Source organism: Salvelinus sp. IW2-2015, unplaced genomic scaffold (assembly GCF_002910315.2).
Source record: "Salvelinus sp. IW2-2015 unplaced genomic scaffold, ASM291031v2 Un_scaffold3866, whole genome shotgun sequence".
NCBI classification, from domain to species: domain Eukaryota; kingdom Metazoa; phylum Chordata; class Actinopteri; order Salmoniformes; family Salmonidae; genus Salvelinus; species Salvelinus sp. IW2-2015.
In genome coordinates, this window is record NW_019945140.1 from 74466 (window position 1) to 82058 (window position 7593).

The 7593-nt window shown below is 44.8% G+C and overlaps 1 pseudogene; it reads right to left on the reverse strand.

Annotated features, from left to right (window-relative positions):
* Positions 1-4906: 4906 nt before the first annotated feature.
* Positions 4907-6943, reverse strand: LOC112076599 (fibroblast growth factor 20-like; annotated as a pseudogene).
* Between the last annotated feature and the right edge of the window lie 650 nt (positions 6944-7593).

Consider the following 7593-nt stretch of genomic DNA (forward strand, 5'->3'; position numbering starts at 1 on the left):
GTGGTAGGACACCTTGGACTTGAGAAGTCACCAGAAAAACTCACTTTCAACATCCACCTAGCGATGGGAAATAGTTAGCCTACGTGATTATTCCACTTGATTTGGGTTTCCCCCCTATTTCCTCTGTTGGTTTGACAGTGTGTTGTGATCCTGTGTACCTGACTTCACGCGTGATTTACCTCATTGGTCCTGGTCTTCACCTTGGTAGCATCCCAAAATGGCTCCCTATTCCCTATATAGTGCACTACTTTTGACCAAAGCCCTATTGGGCCCTTGTCAAAACTAGAGAATAGGATGCCATTTGAGACATAGCCCTTGGTTTTTTCCCCTTCCCTAGGTCTAATTTGTGGTTGTATATAATTATATTTTGGTTTGAGGGTAAAAACAGCCATTATGCAGCTACTTGACATTGCCTCAATACTCCATGTTCTAGTTATGAAGTAATGACAGAGGCAGAGATGTACAATGTACATTTAGTCTTTGATAGTTAATTCTCCCTCATTGGATTCTGTTTAGGGCAGAGTTGATTCTGGAGTGTGTTTAAACTCAGAATATGTCGGACATCTTGAAGTTTTTGTGTTTTGGTACCAGCCCCAACCTCACTACCATCTATAGAGCAGACCAAGAGAGGGGAGATCAGAGGTGTGTGTGTGCTTCCGTGTGTGGTGTGTGTGTGTGTGTGTGTACATGCTTTGACGAGTGCAGGAGGAACACCTGTGCGGTCTGCTTTAGCTGCAGATATGGAGGGAGAGATCACTGACTTCCACACCTGCCTGGTAAGAACAACACACACACACGCACACACAATCACGCAATGGAATATGGGGATTTATCTATTCCAACTTGAACATCATGACATGGCAGGCTCTGATGTTTCTCTCTGTCTCTCTCTTTCATTCCATCTGCACCCAAGCGTGCAAGCTGCACACACGCACGCACGCACGACGCAAACCACACACACACACACACACACACCACACCACACACACACAGCACAGAAAAACATTCACCAACATCCTTGGAGAATGCTTTTGTGTTTCCTTTAAGGACATGTCTCAGTGTTACTGTGAAAGTAACTCAGAGCTGCACCACTTCTAGAAACAACCTAGACCGTACAGGTAACACAGATATGGACTCTAGTTCACTCATCTCTTCTAGAGATCAGCTAGACCATACAGGTAACACAGATATGGACTCTAGTTCACTCATCTCTTCTAGAGAACAACCTAGACCGTACAGGTAACACAGATATGGACTCTAGTTCACTCTCTCTTCTAGAGAACAACCTAGACCGTACAGGTAACACAGATATGGACTCTAGTTCACTCCTCTCTTCTAGAGAACAACCTAGACCGTACAGGTAACACAGATATGGACTCTAGTTATCATCTCTTTCTAGAGAACAACTAGACCGTACAGGTAACACAATATGGACTCTAGTTCACTCCTCTCTTCTAGAGAACAACCAGACTGTACAGGTAACACAGATATGGACTCTATTTTCACTCCTCTCTTCTAGAGAAACAACCTAGACCGTACAGGTAACACAGATATGGACTCTAGTTCACTCCTCTCTTCTAGAGACAACCTAGACCACAGGTAACACAGATATGGACTCTAGTTCACTCCTTCTTCTAGAGAACAACCTAGACGTACAGGTAACAAATATGGACTCTAGTTCACTCCTCTCTTCTAGAGAACAACCTAGACCGTACAGGTAACACAGATATGGACTCTAGTTCACTCCTCTCTTCTAGAGAACAACCTAGACCGTACAGGTAACACAGATATGGACTCTAGTTCACTCCTCTCTCAGATCCTCTGCTGGTGGTTGGTTGTCGAGAGGTGTGATTCTTTCTTCAGGGAAGGGAAACCCCACTTAGAGGAGACAGACAGACAGCACAGACAGACACAGACAGACAGACAGACGACAACAGACAGACAGACAGACAGACAGACAGACAGACAGACAGACAGACAGACAGACAGACAGAGAGACAGAGAGACAGAGAGACAGAGAGACAGAGAGACAGAGAGACAGAGAGCCAGAGAGACAGAGAGACAGAGAGTAAGAGAGACACACCACACACACACACACACACAAACAAACAGCAGCAGCAGTAAAGCGCAGTCAGGAGAACCCCTGGCTCACCATCACAGACATTCAGAGATCACACATGGTGGCTACACACACACACACACATAGACACACACACACACACACACAGACACACATACGCACACACAGGTACATCAAATACTGTACTTACACTCACATTTATCTTTCTCCCTCTAAAAAATATCTTCAAAGGCCTGTCTACACAGAGAACACAACCATGACTGACATACACAACTTTTTGTTCCCCACTCACAACCCACCTGTTTTGGGATGGCTTTAAGTCATAGCTGCCTCTCTCTCATCTCAATGCTGGTACTCAGACACCATCCCCTCTCAGTTCTCAAACACTACACCCTACAAGGTGGGATTATTTTGGAAAAGGTGCGTTCACACACCCTGAACCCGTGTCCTTTGACAAGTTACATTGTATCAATGTGGCTGCTGCATGCTTTGAACGAAGCCAAACGGGGCCAACAACACACACCACGCCCAGGAGGTTGAATCAAAGAGGATCGCCGCACCATAACTAGAAGGACTGAAACACAAAGCCTTGCGCTGCCAGTCAGTGTCTCATCAGGAAGGAAGGAGGGAGGGGACTGTCTGTCTGGATGACTTAATGCTTTTCTTCTCCTCTCCGTCCCGCTCCGCGTTCCTCCTTCATTCCAGGAGGGATAGGTGTTTACTGTGGTACAGTGCAGTTTTCTTTCCCTCCGTCCCGCTCCGGCGTTCCTCCCATCATTCCAGGAGGGATAGGTGTTTACTGTGCCACAGTGCAGTGCCCACCTGCATAAGTAGAGATGTCCAAATGACACCCTATTCCCGTATAGTGCACTAGTTTTGAACAGTCACACTGTGTAACAAGCTGAATCTCAAGTGGCACACTATCCCCCATATAGTTAAACGTTTTTTACAAGAGCCAAGTGAATAGTGGTGGGTTAGTCAAAAGAAGTGCACACTATATGACGTATGGGCTCTCGTCAAAATAAGTGCACTAGATAGGGACTAGGATGCCATTTGAGACTGTCTGTGTCTGTCTCACATTCCTAGGACGGCGGTCAGAGCTGCGACATGAGAGAGCTGCTGGATAGGGAAGTACTTTGAGGTCGTATTGTTTGTATTGGAGGTGAATGGATCGTTCAGAGCAGGTGTCACCCTCAAAGACAAATGATTGTAGACCAAGGGAACGAAATAGACATAGCGACAGTACAGGGTTGAGGACAGAGGAGCGGGGGGTGAATTATCTCAGTGATTTTAAAACATCATTTTCATGTATGTCATTTTAACATCTCTGAGACATCAATGCTAAAATTAACTCAGACAGCATGTGATAACTTAATAACCTCTCGATAACCAATAAGAGTTAATATTCCCCTGTTTTTCCAGTCTGAAACATGCATATATATAACGTTTATACATTGCCTATATATATTTAAAATGTCAGCTTATGTGGCAATATATTTAAATGTCACTTTTGACATCATCTAATTAATCAATAAGGCCCGAGGAGGTGTGGTATATGGCCAATATACCACGGCTAAGGGCTGTGTCCAGGCACTCCGCTTTGCGTCGTGCTTAAGAACAGCCCTTAGCCGTGGTATATTGGCCATATATACAAACCCCTAAGGTGCCTTATTGCTATTATAAACTGGTTACCAACGTAATTAGAGCAGTAAAAATAATGTTTTGTCATACCCGTGGTATATGGTCTGATTAGCACGGCTGTCAACCAATCAGCATTCAGGGCTGGACCACCCAGTTTATAATAGTAATCAGACCATGTTTCAGTACTACTGTATGTATTGTTTATTGTATGAGAAGCAAGACAGTGTATCTGAAGTGTTAACAGGTTTATTCCTCACTGGAACCCAGTGGAACTCTGGCTCTTTCTGATGACATAAGAGAAACATGTACGCCCCCGATGATGACAAGCTCGGGAATAGTGACAACGCGGCCTTATACATTGTCTAAATAAAAACTCCTAGGACAAGACTTTTTCAGTCTGTTTGAAAGGACATGTCAAATGCAGTACTTTACACAGTGGCACAAATTACATCTCTGATGGCTTATTTTTAATATCTTATGTATACCGTGTAAAAAATATATTCTCAAAATAAATAAATATATAAATAAATATATGTCCCAGAAAAATGCATAAATAAAAAAAACTGAAACAGGATAAGGTATTTTGTAAGTCTTTTTTTTCTTCTCGTCCATGCTCGTTGCTCGTGTCAGGGAATAGAATGCAGTCACGAAAGGTTCAGAACAGAATTCCTTCACAAGTCTTCTAGAGTGTTTCGTCAAAACAGTCCACCTGGTGTACCACAGAAGAACACAAAGTCTATCACACTCCGCTGGAGGACCATCCACTCTTCTTCTCCTACTCCCATTTCACTACAGTCAATTGACCAATCAAATCTCAGAAGCCACTCAGGGGGTGGTGAAGAAGAACATCTGGAAAGATGACATCAGCAGCTCTGGAGGTGATCCCTTCACCTTCCAACACGATGCTCAAAAAAAGATGGCACACGGCCAGCCTCTCTTTTGGCCAAAAAGCCCTAAAAACACCTGTACTCCTTTCTCCTGGGGCTGCACCGGGGACACAAGGCCTGGCTTCACACATATTTCCTATCCACCCCACAGCCCCCAAGCGACCTTTCCTCCATTTGTTTCCTAGGAAGCCATAGGGAGACTGACGATATGCAGACCCTTCATAGGAGAGTACTGAGAGTCCAGCGTGCAGTGTACTGGGTGTGTAGCGTCGCAGGGACCAACACACTCCACTGGGTCTCATGTGTGGCCCAGGACCTCTCTGTAGAGTTCGGGTACACGGTCGGGATCTACGGGCCTGGGCAGGAAGTGGGTAAAGCGCTGGTGTCGCCGGAGCGGGCGCCGTCCCTGGACGTGCCGTCCTTGTTGAGCGCCACGAAGTAGTGCGCTCCCGGTCACCGTGTCTGTAGAGTTGGATGAGTACGTGTTGTACCAGTTCTCCTCAAACTGCTCCCGGAAGACGCACTCGGCTGTCGCTTCTCCTAGAGAGAGACGAGCGAGAGAGAGAGAGACGGGAGGAGAGGAGAGAGAGAGAGAGTTGATTAGTGAAATGTTACACAACAGAGCAGTGTTATCTCAGTGTCAATGCTCACACACAAATACACACTTCCTTGCAGAACAAAATGTATGCCACCTGCTGGTTGGTCATATCTTAATCACCTCCCAGATGAACAGGACAATAGAGGAGGCAGAGGAATCTCTCTTCCAGTTGATGCTGAATAGTAACCTCTGTTATTACCTCCTACACAGAGATGCCCATGAGAATGGAGAAGCAGCACTGAATACAAGACACATCATATGTAGCCTACAGTTTATCAGTCTATGTAGACTTATGTAGCAGTATGAAGGGTATATGTAGGCAGTAGTATGCAGGAGCAGTATGAAGGTATATGTAGGCAGTATGCAGGCAGTATGAAGGTATATGTAGGCAGTATGAAGGGTATATGTAGGCAGTAGCAAGCAGTATGAAGGGTATATGTAGGCAGTATGAAGGGTATATGTAGGCAGTGAGGTAGATGTAGGCAGTATAGGCAGTATGAAGGGTATATGTAGGCAGTATGAAGGTATGTAGACAGTAGAGGTATATGTAGGAGTTGCAGGCAGTATGAAGGGTATATGTAGGTGGTATGCAGGGTATATGTAGGCAGTATGAAGGGTATATGTATTCAATAGGTATGCATTAGGCAGTATGAAGGCAGTGCACAGGCAGTATGAAGGGTATAAATAGGCAGTGTGAAGGGTGTATGTATTCAGTAGGTATGTGTTAGGCAGTATGAAGAGTATATGTAGCCGTATGAAGGTATGTAGCAGTGTGAAGGTGTATGTTTCAGTAGGTATGCATAGGCAGTATAGAGTATATGAAGGCAGTATGAAGGTATATTAGCTATACTATGTAAATACTACAGAGCCGTAGAGGTCTCCTTGCTGTTATGCAGGTATAATCCACTGTCCCACCCACGGATGCTCACCCCCCCACAGCCAAGCTAATGAATCTCAGAATACCTGCACATCAACCAGCAGGACAACATTAGATTAACATCACATATTATGATATCACAAGTCACAAGGCATGAGTTCAGCCAGTCATGAGGGATATATTGTTCAATGCTAGTACTGAATTCAACTCTTATGTCTATCATGGAAGCTGTTATCAGTAGGCATTATTTGCTATCTTGCTGATAGAAGGTCATTTATGAAAGGTAAAGAAATTCTGCCAATCTATTCTCCATTGAGGAAATGAATTGTGTTGCAATATGTGCGAACATTATGGGGTGTCTGAAATGTAACTATGGTACAAAAAACATGCACACATATAGATTAGACAGGATGCAATAGGTATATGTGTCCATAATCATAACATTATAATATTCATAATATAAATAGAATTAGTCTATTCAGAATCATATTCAGAATACTAAGAATAACAATGATATTATAATCCTTATACTACTGCCATAATTGTATAATAACTGCATTATTCGCCGAATATTTTTCTGATGCCTTACCAAATCTGCTATGGTCTTTCCTGGTGCCTTGCACTGTGCCATCGGGCAGTATCTCGAGGTGGAACCCGGTCCTGCAGTACAGCTGCCTCCTCCGTAGAATCCCTTCAGATGCGTCAGATCCGACGGCGTGCTCCGCGACAACCTCTCGCCGACACCAGGTGCTCGCTCATCAGTCCGGGGTGTCCCCGCGGGCGTCAGGACAAAATGCGATCCGTGTCCGAAGTATCAGGCCGTGCAAGGAAAATGTACCCACCTCGCCCACTGCCCCCATCACAAAACGATTGAAACCAGAAACAACCGCCACAGCCCGCTTCAACAACCAGCCTTGAACCGGGTAGAAAAGTTAACGTGCTGTGCTCCTGAAAGAGGGATCCTCCTGACTCAATGTGTGTTTTTGCGCAGTCACCAAATGCGTTTTTCTCTCTCTAGCAAGTGCGCGTTTTATTTACATCCGCATATTATCCGTTTATCCTCAGTTCAGCACATGCTCTCCTCTCTCGACCTCGGGCTACTCCCCTTTGCTCTGTTTGTTCGTCCGGGTTTTCCTCCGCTCGCAGTCGTTGATGCGGTTGCCGGGAGAGTGCTCAGCTCGTGCTCACTGCGTTCTGCAAATGAAGAGTGCGAGCGTGAGAGGAGCGCCACTTTAAATATATTCCGTATGTAAATTCCCTCTTGCCGTATGCTAATGAGGCGCTTTATAGATTTATTTTTGAAACATAACTCCTTGATCCTTGACCGTCCTCACACCTTTGATGTTCAGTTTCATCTGCATCGCCGATTATCATCATCCATAGATGGATTATGAAGTACTGAAGCGATTAGAATGGAGAACAAGTGAGAGAGAAGTCAATGAGAGTTGATCCTTTAATAAAACGCCGTGTGAATCAAGGAGGTTTTCTCTATGGTGTCGCAGGGGAATGC